The sequence below is a fragment of the Lepisosteus platostomus genome, chromosome 5, assembly GCF_059453375.1.
Source record: "Lepisosteus platostomus isolate fLepPlt1 chromosome 5, fLepPlt1.hap1, whole genome shotgun sequence".
NCBI classification, from domain to species: Eukaryota; Metazoa; Chordata; class Actinopteri; order Semionotiformes; family Lepisosteidae; genus Lepisosteus; species Lepisosteus platostomus.
This window is the reverse complement of record NC_142615.1, coordinates 20,810,402-20,826,580: the sequence shown is the minus strand read 5'-3', so window position 1 is coordinate 20,826,580 and position 16,179 is coordinate 20,810,402. Positions and strand designations below refer to the sequence as shown.

At 42.2% G+C, this 16,179-nt stretch overlaps 2 non-coding genes across 2 annotated transcripts; both read right to left on the bottom strand.

The window, feature by feature from the left end:
• Positions 1-2,798: 2,798 nt before the first annotated feature.
• trnaw-cca (transfer RNA tryptophan (anticodon CCA)) lies at positions 2,799-2,870 on the bottom strand. Its single transcript has one exon. It is a non-coding gene; the product is annotated as a tRNA-Trp (tRNA).
• A 2,444-nt stretch (positions 2,871-5,314) lies between these two features.
• Positions 5,315-5,397, bottom strand: trnal-uaa (transfer RNA leucine (anticodon UAA)). The gene has a single exon. It is a non-coding gene; the product is annotated as a tRNA-Leu (tRNA).
• Positions 5,398-16,179: the final 10,782 nt, after the last annotated feature.

The following is a 16,179-nucleotide window of genomic DNA, read 5'->3' as shown; positions in this document are numbered from 1 at the left end:
CGGGTTGCACCGTGTATTAGGCGAACCCGAATGGAATATTTCAAATATGTGAAGAATTTCATGAAACCTGAAAAAAGATGATCACAGCCAATGTCAACAGTTCAGGGCCTGTAGGTAGCTTCAACAGAACAAAACGATCTGAAGCCGCAATAATTTCAGAGTGTATTGTGACACTCTAACCATGCTGTTGCTATTACTGCTACTTCTGCTGCAGTTGCTTTAAACTCTACTCAGCGGGCAAGTAAAGTTGTACAAGAAATAGACTACTTTGAGCCGTCCAAATTCCATTATGTGAATTTAAGCTTTTTTTTATTAATTACAGCATGAGTAATACAATGCATGCTCAGAAACGTTACTTATAAGCTTATGAAGCAACAGTGTTTCGACAATTTGCGGTCTTCAAAAAGTAAACGCTGAAGTTTTTATACTTCCTTGTGAGCAGATCACCTTTGATTTAGAAAAGGAAAACTTACTCCCCTGTTGCTTTCATTGCAATATCTGAATCGAGACCCAAGCGCTAAGAAAGCTGAAAAACGCAGAAGTAATAAACCCGATTTTAATTTAGATACACATTTTCTAATGCAGCCTTCATTACAAGACACTCTATTTCTCGAAAGCGTGTTATGTAAAAAAGAGGAAAACGAAAATATATGGATGACAATATTTAAAAGATGAAGATTTTACTTTTGAGAAATTGTCATTTTATGTATCTAGATGCTTTTCAACCGCTGTTTTTAGAACCTTGCTGTGCTTCCTGAATCATTTTCAGTGTTATAAACTGGGTGTGGAGATAGCGATCACTTTGTAGAGCAGTTGATAGGCTGGAGCTGTTCAGACTACTCTTGTTATTTCTTAAACGCTTCCATCATTTTTCTTTCATGCTAGGACGCGAGTGTGTACATGTGTTTGTTTTTCGTTTCACTGATTCTCATTGAAGATTTGGGAATTAACGAAGAAAGAATCAGTAACCAGGAAGGCAGAAGCTTTGGTTCTCAACGATCTTGAAGACGCCCATGTAGAGCAGCGTGTGATGGTTTGTACTACAAAAGACCAAGTGCTCAGTGACGTCTGCGTTTACCGTTGAAACTTTTCATCTCAGGTGCAAAAGCAGTTGTGTTAAACATAGCTGAGTGGTGCAGCAGAAGCGTCCTGGGTCCATAACCCAAAGATCAATGGATCAAAGCCATCCTCTGCTATACATGTTTAATGCACGACTGATAAGCACACCATCAGTTTAATGACGTGCATTGAAACTGATTTCTTCTCTCGTATGTGCAAACTTCACACTTAGGGTGCTCTTTAATCTTTACAAATATGCAGATGCCCAAATGTTTCTTTTGTTGTTCTGACATCTTTTATAGATTCCTCAAATCCTTCAAATGAACATCCATATCAGCACAGTTATGTTTATATCTTTTAAAATTAAAGTACATACAACAAAAATATCAATGTACATTTGTACTGTGCTCATTTAATAATGATTGTCGAGTTCTCCGACAACTCTGTGTTATAATTTTAAAACATTTTTGCTAAGGATACACAACGGGTGTATAAGGCATTCTAACTACAGCCAGCTGAAGATAAAATTCCACACGTGAAAATGGTTTCACGCACATTTCCTGCAAAGTTCAAGAGGGCTTTTAGCGGAGATTATGTTTACATCGAAACAATCCGAAACGCGTCCCTGACCAAAAGATTCACGCACTTTTCCTGCAAAGTTCAAGAGGGCTTTTAGCGGAGATTATGTTTACATCGAAAGAATCCGGAGCGCGTCCCTGACCACCAGCCCTTTGTATAACAGCTGTACAAAGACACTCCCGTGCATAAGGAAATGTTGTGTTTAACAGAAGTGAGTTAACATGATCCGTGACCTAATTTACCAGAACAAATACTCACCCAGCAAGGTCTGCTTTACTACAAGAGAGAAGTAGAGTGAAAGACGTGATCATTTCACGCTGTTGTGGAACAAAACGCTTTTTTCTTGGAATTCTAAATCAATTAGAAATTCAGAGCGACACATAAAGGCTTTGTCTGCTTAAAAGTGATGATTTTTAAAAACTGATAAAAATGTAGAAAACACGTTTCTCACGTAGAAATTTAAGATGGGGGTGGAGTATTACTAGGAGCGGCGCTGAACTCACCATGGTGCAATTCATTTACGTGACGGGCTGGTGGTTTAATGGATAACGCGTCTGATTTCGGTTTATTAGATTGTCGATTCGACTTCTACCGGGGTTGTGTGATTTAAATCAGGCTCCTCAGAAATAGATGTCCGTTATGTAAATGAACCGCACCTGAAAGCAAACGTTGGGTCTGGGTTCCTTTCTTTCCTACATGAAATAGCAAATCGTTACAAAAAAAAAAACACCAACTAATGTCCAATGGCGTTAGTCATTTAAGTAAACATGAATATACTGTAAGGTCTTGGTACATGGGAGTGGATTTCAACCACAATTAAAAAAGGGCAAATTATAATTACAGGCTTCAGACACTTTTTCAAACAAAAGAGACCAAACACTCCCTAACTTTCAGGTTTGCTTGAACCTGTAACAAAAAAGGGGTCTGAAGCTTCCATTCTCTGATGTCACTGTCTCTAAAGCCGGGCGTGATGTTTCGCGGATATGCAATGTGCCTTTTCTCTTGTCGTGTTCATGATGATTCGCTGCATAAGCTCCTGATTGGGTGTTTTGTACTGCGCTGTTACTTCGTTCAGATTACCTATGTGGTGTACAGATAAAACCCGACTGCGTGGTGTAATTTCCGGGTTCGGCACCAGCAGCGCCTGCAAACTCCTCAGCTGACCTCGACGTGATTTGAACACGCAACCTTCTGATCTGGAGTCAGACGCGCTACCATTGCGCCACAAGGTCACTCACCACAAGTGCTTTTAATTCCCCCAAAGAGAACAATCAGTATCCCTGAAAAAGATTTTTTTTCATTCTCTCTTGTGAGGAGCGCCGCTCTTCCAACGAGAGACTCTTCTTCCCAGACCACAGAATATTCTTTCTGCCCGGCTCTCTCACAGAGAGCAGACACACCGTCTCCACTAATGTGTTTACTACATCTATAGATCTGACCCCCTACAGCCCCGATATTCCTGGACAGGATATTTACCACCAGCCTCGTGAACGTCTCATCTTGACCTCTCCCAGGAGGAGCACAATTAACACAGAATCCTCTCTCCATTTAGCAAATAACAAAAAACACTGTTTACCTGTCAAGATAGAAAACCAGGCTGCTGCAGGTGAGGCTTAAACTCACAACCTCGGCATGAGTCCACTGAATATGTCATTTTACATGGCCTGAACCAGGAAAGAGATTGGAAGTCAAGAAGTTATGGTTTTTTTTTAATACTTGCCTACTCTTTTAATTTTTCGGTCAAATATTTTATTTGGGAGTACTTTCAATTGATGTTAATCCTTGTCCCGATGCACGATTCTGGGCCATGGTGCATCTTGAATAATGTTCTTATAGGCTTCAGTTTGGAAAAGTGCGCTCTTCAGAAGCTACCGAAACCGCTAATGGTTACATAACACAATGCAAAAGGAACGTTCGGGTTTGAAAAAGAATATTACTTGCTATGAATACAAACACTGTTACAGCAGGCGTGTTAGGGCTATTTTAGCTTAGATCATCAATTCATCTTACATTTCTTCTCCATCTATATCAACAGCGTAATCGCTACTGAGCGCTAAAGGCAGGTCCTGGCAATACAATCTTCTTTAGAAAACATTTTTAAAACTATTTCCACTACCATACATAAAGTAAAAGATTCCGATTGCACGCAACTAATAAATTATCTTTTCCAGGGGCGTTGTAGCTAGATGCAAATTACAATCGAAAATATCAGTATCAGCTTTAATATTTTCTTTTGGATCCACAGGACGATCAGCATGAGCCATCAAAGAGCCTGTAGTGGTAAGAAGTTTAAAAGCACACAAGTGATCTGTCTTTGGTCAAAGGAATTGCTGGAGCAGTAGGACACAGAGCAATATCTAGCAGCTGTAGACGATGTTCGGGGAAGAGATAATTCTGTTTTCAGCACAGGGAGTGAGAATGAGCTCAGTCCGGCTCCCAGCAGAATCCATTCTGGTTTGGTTACTATCAGACTGTGCGTCTGAGGCTCTTTGGATCGCAACGTGAAAAAAAAGAACAAAAAACATTTGCTCACATCTTGTGATTTCCACGAGAGGAAGAGAAGATATCACTATAAAAAAAATCAGAACTGAAGATTTGGATCCGGGACCTCATACTTGTCAAATGATTAAAATAATAATTATGAAAATATCAGGTTGTGTTTCTGCAACATATCGTGCACAGTATGCCATTTATTTCTAAAAATACAGTAGATTGTACTTAATAAAAAAGTACAATTCACCGATGGTATAAACAGATGTGTGTTGTGTTTGCCTTTGTAAGCATTTGTTTAAAAAATAAGTTCACAATACGATAAAAAACACAGAAAGCACAAACGTAATAATATAATGATACAAAATCAATACCAAATCATAAAGCCAATTAAGTACCTATCCTTTGAAAACAGTGACATTTGTATCTACTTTTGAATTACAAATCAGACAGCATAGTCCCTTAATTCAAAGATAAGATATTTGCCAAAACAAGACAACCAGATGTTAGCTGAATTCGGAACAAGAGCCTCTGCTTCATCGTTTATTGAGCTTTTGATCAACGTCTGAGTGAAAAAGATTCGCTATTTTAACTATTTAATTAAAGTTCACAAAAGCACCTTTCTTCGAGCTGTAGTCGAAACAGCGACTTAAGGATTCCTAACTGTTTCTAATACAGTCAGCCGCGCTACTAACTGAGCTATCGAAGGGATTTAAAGTGCTCCTCTCTGGCACATATTGCCCAATGTAGTGAAATATTCCGGGTACTTAAATTCCAGTTCGACATCAAGTTTCCAACTCGTTTCCTTGGTCTTGTTTACCTTGAATTTAAGCCACAAACCAGGATTCTACTGTATAATCTTCCAGGGATGTTACAAAATGTTTGATGGGGCATCAATTATTACAGGCGGAAATTCACTCCCTTTTTTTTCTCGAGGCATCATATTAAACATTTCATTTGGATCGAGAAGAGGATCACCATGAGAGACAGAACAAACTGTTTGATTGCGTCTTTATTGGGAGCTGTATCACAGCTAATGCATGTAAAGCCTTCAGTATGCGATAGTGAGAGCTCAGTTATGCCAGGGAGTGGGAGTGAAGAGAACTGAACTGAAATTTAGTAAATTCATATTTAAATAGAGTGTAAATCATCAAAGTGTTCTGTCACTTAAAACTTATTACAACACTACCAGGAGTGGGGATTGAACCCACGTGGACATTTGTCCATTGGATCTTAAGTCCAACACCTTAACCACTCGGCCATCCTGGTCTACAGCAGTATGCTTTTCAGTTGTTTAACATTTAAATATGATTCAGTAATTAAAAAAAATTAAACCACGAAACCTCTTAGAGTTGCGAGAATACTTCCTTTGTGTATAAAATACATTGTGAATGCTTTCTCAGCCTTTACTTTTTCGTTTTTATGACATTTTTTTGACCGAGCACGAATATTCTTTTGGCCATATCTTCACAATGGAAGCACAGAACGCCGTCAAACCAAATGCATTTTAAAGACCAAGACTTGTGGATATTTCCACAGCCTCTACATCAAACTATCAGTGGGCTAATTATCTTTTTTTAAACCTCCGGTTTTTCATCGATGCGTAATTACGCACTTACTGGAACCCGGAGGACCGCTGTGTACAGACGTTCACAACGTGAGAAATACTGTTCAATACAGCTTTGTGCGAATAAGCCGTATATGACCATAGGAAGCAGAACAGCGCAGTCTCCAATTACCCAGACTGTAAGCACAGGAATAAAGCTTTGTTTGATTTCTGAAACCCTTCCTTTACGCCCTGTTTTCATTGAGGTAAGGGTCAACTATATTGACAATACTACTGACAGCAGGAAGATTAAAATATTCTTTACTCAGCAGCTCATTAAAAACAGCTCCCATGATGTTCAAACCGATTTTTTACACAGAACACTGACACAGCTTTGCGTTCTGAATCTCTTTTTCTCATGCTTTTATTTAATATGGCACAATGCACTGGGATAGGGTTATTCTGTTCACAAACCAATAGCATTTAAATCACAGCACCCACAATGCTGCAAGTAAGTGTTTTGCACACTAAGCAGGTCTTCTGACTTTTCCCAGCTTTGTTTTGGGTTGTGGAACCTTTATTTTTTATGAATTTCTGAAGATAACACTACAGGTATACACTGGGATAGGTGGGTCTTTTTCATGGCTCAATAGTAATTCAAATACAACAGCCACACTGCTGAAACCATATGTTTTACACACCAGACAGGGCCCCTAACCTCATACAACCTTGCTGTGGCTGTGGCCTCTTTCTTTATTTTTTAATGATTTTCTGAAAGTAACACTACAGGTAATACACTGGTACAGGTGGGTCTTCTTCATGGCTCAATAGTGTAGTGGTTTAATGGGTTTACTGAGACAATTATTAATTGTAACAGTAATCACGAGGTTGTTCGTTGTAGCTTATAGAAAATCAATCGTCAGAACAACTAACAACGCACACACACGGGTTCAATACACGAGATACATGTATTAATATAAATTGTGCACCAAAGATATACTAGTCTGCCTGGATACGAGCGGCAGACCTTACTGTGAGGGTTATCAATATACAAGGTATTTAATCTCGAAGAGATGCAAACACAAAGAGATACACAACAGAGAATATATTTCAATATATATCGTTCGGTTACCAAATCGCTAACCAGTGTTATTACCCACTGTTACTCTAAACTCGGAAGTAAATACATTACTCATGAATTAAATTGATAACAACTTGTGTTGAGGTACAATTGAATTCTCGAGAAGCAATGTAGAACATGGGGTTTACTTATCCACTGTGTATGGATTTGGAATCTCCCTGCACGAACACCAAACCAGCTGACAGGCTCTGTTGCAGCCTCTGTTGCAGCGGTTGTCCAATGGGCGTTGTGTCGGCGTTCTCTGGCTACCGGCCAACCAGTCAAGGTGCAGCTCGGAGTAGGACGGGCGGAGAAATCTGACTGCGGCGCGCAGGGCAGTCGTTGCTCCGAGGGGATGTACCAGCAGTCCGGCTGGCTAGTAGAAAGTCTCTATGCACAGAGTGTGACCGCGAGTCCTCACAAGTCACTCTTTTGCCTGGGAAGAAACTGGTTAGTTCCCGGTCCAGCGCTGCTTCTGAATAAGCTATTCAGGTTGTCGACGAGGGTCCAACTGTAGGCTGCCGTTGATCAAGCGGAACATTCACGTTGGTAGAATTCTGAGTACGTACGGGATCCTCGGCCTTGCGCTTAGAACAAATTCCAAGTCCTTTTGCAGACAACAGCAGTTGTCACGTGATTGTCTCTGAGGATGCACGAAAATGGCCAAGGAGAGCCCCGATCTGAGCTTGCGCACCCTTTTTGACCAAGACCCAGGTGTGTGCTGATTGGTTGAGAGTTTGGTGGGCATTGGAGACCCACATGGTATTACCACGCCCTGCCAGTCCCTGATTGGTTGGTCAAGATGAGATATAAGTCACTTACTCTTGATACTTAGGAATGCAGTCCAGATGTCCATTCGGCACTCTCTAGACTGATAGGCGCCAATGGATGACCATTGATCATGATAGCCAGGCTTAGCTAAGTGCATCCCCATCTGGGAGCTTGTTCCTTATCAAAAGAAAACATCTTAAATCAGCCTGCATGAATACTTTCTCTGTGGCTGCACCACAGAGATGGAGGGTGAGATGGGGCCTCCTTTAGGACAGCATACCAACGCTTAATTCTGTCTTATTAACAAGCATTGCCCCTGCAATAGAAATTCAAATACAACAGCCACACTGCTTAAACCATATGTTTTACACACCAGACAGGCCCCCTAACCTCATACAACCTTGCTGTGGCTGTGACCCCTTTCTTTATTTTTTTATGATTTTCTGAAGGTAACACTTCAGGTAATACATTGGGATAGGTGGGTCTTCTTCATGGCTCAATAGCAATTCAAATACAACAGCCACACTGCTGAAACCATATGTTTTACACACCAGACAGGCCCCCTAACCTTATACAACCTTGCTGTGGCTGTGGCCCCTTTATTTATTTTGTAATGATTTTTTCAATATGGCACCATTAGACAGCCGGTACATGGGGATAGGGGGGTGGTATTCACGAGTCAATAGCTCTTCAAGCACAACAGCCACAGTGCTGCAACCAGATGTTTTACACACCAGACAGGCCCCCTAACCTTATACAGTCTTGCTGTGGCTGTGTCCCTTTTCTTTATTTTTTATGATGTTTTCAATATGGCACCATTAGACAGGCGGTACATGGTGATAGGAGGGTGCTATTCACGAGTCAATAGCTCTTCAAGCACAACAACCACAGTGCAGCAACCAGGTGTTTTACATCAGACATTTCACCTAACCTTATACAACCTCGCTTTGAGTTGTGGAACATTTCTTTATTTTTTAATGATTTTTTTACTGTAATCAAGTGTTGTGCTCATTAATAATAATAATAATAATAATTGCTTACACTTATATAGTGCTTTTCTGGACACTCCACTCAAAGCGCTTTACAGGTAATGGGGACTCCCCTCCACCACCACCAATGTGCAGCATCCACCTGGATGATGCGACGGCAGCCATAGTGCACCAGAACACTCACCACTATCAGTGAGGAGGAGAGAAGAGAAATGTAGCCAATTCAAAGAGGGGGATTATTAGGAGGCCATGATTGGTAAGGGCCAATGGGGAAATTTGGCCAGGACGCCGGGGTTACACCCCTACTCTTTTCAAGAAACGCCATGGGATTTGTAATGACCACAGAGAGTCAGGACCTCAGTTTTACATCTCATTCGAAGGAAGGCGCCTGTTTACAGTATAGTGTCCCCGTCACTATACTGGGGCATTAGGACCCACATGGACCACAGGGTGAGCGCCCCCTGCTGGCCCCACTAGCACCTCTTCCCGCAGGAACCTTAGCTTTTCCCAGGAGGTCTACCATCCAGGTACTGACCAGGTACTGACCAGGCTCACACCTGCTTAGCTTCAGTGGGTTGCCAGTTGTGAGTTGCAGGGTGATATGGCTGCTGGCCATAATCAGCAGCCTTCAGTACTGAAGCAGGTGTGAGCCTGGTCAGTACCTGGATGGGAGACCTCCTGGGAAAAACTAAGGTTGCTGCTCGAAGAGGTGCTAGTGGGGCCAGCACCACCATTAGGCAGGCCTCCTGACCTTTCAAAGTCATGCTTTGTTGTGTGAAACTTTAATTTTTTGAACATGGCAACTTCCACCGAGATGGGTGGGGGGTGTCGGGGTGCTCTTCAATAGCTTTTTCATCTATACACACAAACGGATGTAACCAAGACACTCAGAACCTGTCACGCAGGGGCTGACTGCTGAGGATAGGGATCCAATGCGGTGCCCTTGGTAGGGTTGGCACGAGACGCAGGCGTAGTCGGAGTAAACAGGCAGGGGTCCGAGTCCGGGAAGGCGTATGTCGAAAAAAACTCAGTCTTCACTCAGGTTGGGAGATTGTCAACAGAGATCTTTAATACAATCAGCTGAAGGGGAGCATATCACAGAGAAAGGGTTTCCCCTAGCACTCAACACATGCTCACTGGACTGAAGTTATACTTTCCTTTTTTATACATTAAAAGTAGGCAATACTTTAACATATCAAAGGAACATACAGGGAAAGGGGCAGTGTCAGAAGTCAAACAAACAGGACAGGGGGGTGCCATTTGGCATCCTACAATCTGTTTCAATTTTCTCTGGTTGAATGGGTGTGAGGAATCACAGGCTTTAGTTTGCACCTAAGACAGTGGTCTTAGGTGCGAACAGAAAACCTTTCCCACGCATAGTCACTGTCCTGACCTTTTGACTCGGTCTTCCACATGTAGCACAGGCGTAGGCACAGAATCGACAGGCGAAAGTGTAGTCGAGGGACTGGCAGGGGTCGGAGTCCGGGAAGGCGTAGAAGTTGTGTCGGTGTGGATTCAGAAGGCAGAGGCGTAAACGAAGAGACAGGCTGGGGTCAGGATACGATAAAGCGTAAAACAGGCGAAGGTACAAAATCGAGTGGCTAAAGCGGTAGTCGGAAAAGCGGGGTCGAGGTCCAGGGGAGAAGTCGTAGTAAGGCAAAGGTGTAGTTAGTACGTAAGCTCCGGGAGAGAATCTCAATCGTGAGCAATGACCGGGGGGCAGATGAGGGTTTAAGCAGAGGACTGATTGACACGTGCACGTTTGGTACGAGGAGAGCTCGTAAGAATGCGGGAGCGCTTGCCTGCGTGAGGGAGATTCGTGGCAAAACCAACAGAATCAACCTGAACTCACAGAAAAACAAGAATGCCCCCGAGACACCTGCACCCCCCCCGGACCACTCTGGTATCAACACCCCCAAACCCATCCATACCACCTAACAAGACTCAGAATCGGTGCAACCCTCCAACCTGGACCAAGAGCAGGATGGGACAAGAACCTGTACCACACTACGCACCCCTCATCCAGACCAGCAGGACAGCCAGACCACAGACAGCACCATCATGTAACCCCCCTGTTCATTCCAACAGAAAAGCCGAACTGACCCCCACCAGCATGGCAACGCTGCAGCTCTGGTCACACCAGCAGGCCCAATGGGCTCAGAGCTGGGGGACATACAGATGCAGCCATTCAAAATGCGTGGGCGATACCGCATTATTTTCCGGTACGCTGTACGCAGTCTACCGCAAGTTACCATTAAATACCGCGAGTTACTGGTAAATACCGCTAGTTACCGTAAATTCTCCTATAATATGACAAGCAAAATAATAGTATCCGGAATTTCGGCAAGGTGGAGCTAATAAACTCAACCTCTCATGTTTGAGCTGTGGCCATCAAAATCTTTAACGAAGGTATTACTAAAAGTATTAATAATGAATGACCTTGGACAAGCTGTAAGTGTAAACTCAAAGTATTGCCCTGGTCAACATTCTTTTTTTCATTGACCGTCTTTGTAAAAGTAACACCACAGCATTTCGCAATCACGCATTTGTTTCCAATCATGCAAAGTACAGTAATTTTTGAGAATCGATTCACCATGCCTTTCACATGCTCATAAAAGAGATTGATTTAGGAACATAAACATATTACTGTATGAAAACTGTACTGTATACAGTATGTATATGTATATTTAATGTCTTAACTGTGCCCGTTTAAGTATTGAATATTCATATCTAATTTTACCACTGAAGGGAAATCTTAGTAGCTGAGCATAAAAAGAATAGGAGCATACTGCAACGCGTGTGAAGGCCATAAACGATATTAATTTTGGAACATAAACATACAGAATATGGCTGGTCTCGGTACTTTAAAGAAAACATACACGAAAGATGGTTTCATTATGACCAGAATCGGTCTTGAGATATTTTTAACTTGATTTACAGTATTTGAGAGGTATGTCTTAACACCGATTCTACAGTACGTAAATACTGCTCACGTATGTTTCTAGGTTTATATTATGCATTTCATACGGTCAAATTACTTTTGAGAAACTAATAAGAAGCGCGAAACGGTATGCCCAGGGCGTTTTAGTTTATTTTTACTGGAACTCTGCTTTAACAATGTCGCCGTGGATTGATTAGAGATATCAAGTACATACAAGTAATTTTTTAAATGTTGTAGTTCGTCTTGTAAAAATGTTACGAGTACATCATCTATCAACAATTACACAGGTTCTGTTTCCATATTGCGGATTTTGGTTACGTAATATGATTTTCTAAATTTCACGTTGTGAATATATGATTTGGGCAAACAGAGCCGCAAAGAAGTACATTATGGGTTGTTGTTTTTTTTTTGCAGTTTTATCTAGAACAAGCGATGCTTAAACCTTTGTCTGATTCTTGTGAAACTATCCACACGACAGTTACAGTACCTAGGAGTTGACTTCAGTGATGTCACTGATGGGATGTTTCTAAAAATCCTTCCTCTGTAAAACGTCTTCTCTAGTTGTCCTGCATATGTATTCGGTAATGAAGCTGTGTGTTCTGTCATGGAAATATAACTATCAAGGAAGCCACAAAAGAGAGTTCTCACCTGAGTAAGGTCTTTATTTCAATATTGCAATATTGGGAGCCCTGTGGAGACATCACTCCTGCTCTTTGCTCAGTTCGTTTGTGACCTTTTTACAGTGGGAAGCATGAATTCAGGACACCTGGCACCCCCTCCACCTGAGCGAACACCACTTCTTTTTCCTGTCTTTCACCAGAATCCAGTCTCCTTATTCATGCATTAGTTCCTACAGCACAGGTAAATCCCTGTGGGCTGGAGCCCAGCATTTTTCTTAGGGTTTTTTTTTTACAAGATTGGTCAACAGCTGGGTCACCTAAACAGCTGTCTATCACCCTAATAGAGAATGGCCTAAAACTGTGATTATAGCGAGGAGCATACAGTTATTTCCATTCTAATACATCTGAGTTACACTCAGACTGAAAGCAGGGCTATTTACCCATGCCAATAAACCTAAATAATCACCTCTATCAAAGGGGATTACTCCCATGAGCATCTTTTATAGCATTACAATCCCAACATGAGCTCTGGTTATTATTTGTGGCTGACTGATAAAGTATTGATTCCATATCCCCATTTTATGTAAAGTAAAGCTCCTTACACTTAACAGGTACACTGTCGCCCCCCCTCAGGAAGCTCAACAAACACAGAAACAGTGACAATATAATAATTAATGTTCACTCAGTCTCTGGTGCAGTGGTTCGGTGTTGGCGCAATGCGTAGATCCAGCGATCTCATCCTGTCACTCAGATGGCAGAGTCGGTAGTCAGTTGCACTTGATATGGTCCTTCCCAGCAGGGTTGCAACATCTGGCAGGGTATATCTTCCTCACCACACCCACTCGTCAGGTATCAGGTCGTGTCTTCCCTCTACTGGAGGTCTCCAAGTGTCCAGCACCTGTTCACCAGCCCCGTGCACCACTTCAATTAACAACCTACAATACTACAATAGAGAATTAGCAAATTCAACAATCCATTAGCCAAATTCATCCCTCCAGGAAGTTTCGTTGATTGGCCTGTGATGATATCAAACAGGCTCTATTACACAGTTCTGTTTGATCCAGCCCGCATCCCATGGCGCTCCTTCAGTCTGATGTCTAGTCAATCTTTTAGAGTTCTGTTCCTTCATTCCACTGTTCCAGCAGACTGAGGGTGATCTCAGTCCGTCTCACCCCGAATAATCCAGCCACAGCCTGTCCCTTGATCATAATACAAGCGGTACGTCAGTGCCCACCGAGGGCTTATCTCCATCATCAAGTGTTTGGTAGACACAGAGGCAGTGACAGCAACCCACTGGGAAAACAGATTATAAGAGCCAAGGTTTCCCTTTACAAATGTAAATTGTAAACATTTGCTACTGCATGAAAGGTTTCTCAGGAGCAAGCCGTTTGAGCTGTAGCACCTGCACCTGAACTGTAGTTGAGTTCCTTTGATAAGCATCACATTGAGATACCACATAAGTGGCTACTGCTTCAAACACGGTCCCCACCCAGGTTTGGGTAACCAGCACACCATTTGACTCGCACCCAGGTGTCCAACTGAGTGCATTTGTCGAGCTACAAAGGACATTAGGCTGTGAGGGCATGCAGGGCGTCCAGTGTGCTGGCAGCACCACACACTTTTCTAACCATGTCCTTTTCTCTGCTTTAGAGGCCTCAGCCTGAATATCCTGTAGCTGTCCCCTTTTCACCAACAGAGGTCTCACAGGGGTCTCAGACTCCTGTTCTACCAGGACTGTGCACCTGACAGCTACATCTGCAAAGTTGTTCCCTCGAGTTACTGGAAACATTTCTTTATTATGTGATTTACACTTTACCACAGCTACTTCAGTCAGCAGCTGCAAAGCTTCTAACAGTTCAGAGACAAACCCAGCATTCTTAACTGGAGTCCCTGCCATGTTGGGGAAATCCCTATTCCTTCACTGCCATCCAAAATTGTGGCATACACCAAATGTATATATACAGTCTTTATAAATTGCTACAGTTTTCCATTTAGCATATTTACAAGTTTCAATTAAATCTTTTCATTCGGTCTGCTAGTTCTACACCAGATTATTCACAGTTTATACAGCCAGGCAGGTAGCCTGCACAACACATAAACACGGCCCCTTGGCCACCGCATCAAGGGGTCCTGAATAATAATAACCCACTAGACGATGCCTATCTCCATGCTCCTGCACCAGCACAACGGCTCACAACCCATTTCTTTCACTTACATACAGATGATCTGTCTGAGGGAATCCAGTCCAGGGCCAGTGCCTGCAAGAAAGCTTGTTTCAAAACATCAAAAACGGTTTCTGCTGCAGGGGTCAAGGCAATTTTGTCTTTAGACTGCACTACCCCCCTTAAACCAATACGTCACTAGACAAGCTCGTTCTGAGAAGGCATTCACCCTGGCTTTATCATGTAGTTGGTTTTATACTCCTTTTTTTTCCTCTCAAGATCCAATACTTGGAGTAGCCCGGCCTTATGGATTCCCTCATTAGGTAAAACAATCACAATATCACATAACTCTATTGAGTTAGTTTACATAAATGCTATTTCATGCAGTAATTCCTTATAAAATGCTGCAGTCTGGGCCTAAAATAGGTCTGGGGTGTCCCCCACCCACATCAGTAGTTGAAACTGTACATATTTTCCCAAGCAGACTGTGACAGCTTATATTTGCTTTAAACACAACCCTTGCACCCCTTCTCCTGTAGCCTCCTGTTACCCGTTAGAAAACTTTATATCACATCTTTATGCTGTTTTAGTCTAAAAACAGGACAGCTGTGCTCCTGTGTCCCCCAGTTACTGCACACTGTAAGATTATTTCAATCCTGAGATAAATTTAGGAAGGCTACAGAGGTGTTTACTAGATTAAAACTGTTAGTTCACACACGGCTCTCGTTTCAGCTTCTGACATGGTCTTTAATTGTGAAATCAAGCCTTTTTCTTCCAATTTCTCCAAAAAACACATTTTTTTTTAGTAACTGCACACCAGCTTATTAGTAGTTTTGTCTTTGGGGTTTTATATCTCGGTATAACATGAAAGTCGCACAATAATTTCGACAAACTGGCGGCTCCCTTTTCTCCTCCTTGGGAGTCTTTTTACCTCCCATTTGCAGCGCTCGCACTTCTGCATGCATGCTTCGCGAGTTATTAAATCAAATCTGTCTCCGCTGTCCGTAATATCAGGAAAGCATAGTTGTACATTCTTGGCAACATCAGGTTTTAACCCACTCAAGTAAATTTGTTTTATTACTGTGGAAGTATCTTCATTCACTTCCTTCTCATCGGCTAACCCCGAGTATACTATCCATAAAGCTATAAACCTTTCTGTAAAATCTGAAACATCCTCACTTCCTTCTGCTGACATGCTGTTACTTTTCTCTAATCAGTTTTCGGTGGGTAATACTCTTTCAAAAATCTCCACACTAATTCCCACCCTTCTCCTAGATTCTCTCTTAAGGCGTTCTATTTCTTCTTTTGCTGTTTCTTTTTCTGCATATATATCTTCGTTTCGTTCAGCCATTGCTTTTAGCTTTTCCATCAGAGTTTTTTGCGTCTCATCTATGATATTCTGTTGAATTCTCAAATATTCCTCTAAATATTGTTTATTTTTATCCAAATGTTCATACACTTTTCTACATTCCTGTTCAGCCTAAATTCCGTCTGACATATTTCTTTTAAGTTTCACTTTGGATTAATCAAACTTTTTTTTTTCTTCACACCAAACCATTTTCACGTCTCCCACGCGCCCCGCGGAATCCCCAAGTCGAGACAAACTGACGAACTATCACAATTCGGGAACACGGCCCAGGTTCCAAATCCTGGCTTTAAACACACAGTTGAATCGAGTTACCATTTTCGGCTCTTCTGCGAGTACAGTTCTAGTTACTACCTTCAGCCGTACTGCAGTCGTGTACCAGGATGCAACACCTGGATTGTTTCGCACGGGCAGGGCGAGACGCTATTCCTTCAGCAATCCCTTTTTTTCTACCCCACCTTCACAAAACAGGCATCTAAAAACACATACACCATTAACTCATTTTTCTGTTGTACTTGCTTCAGCACCACAGCAAC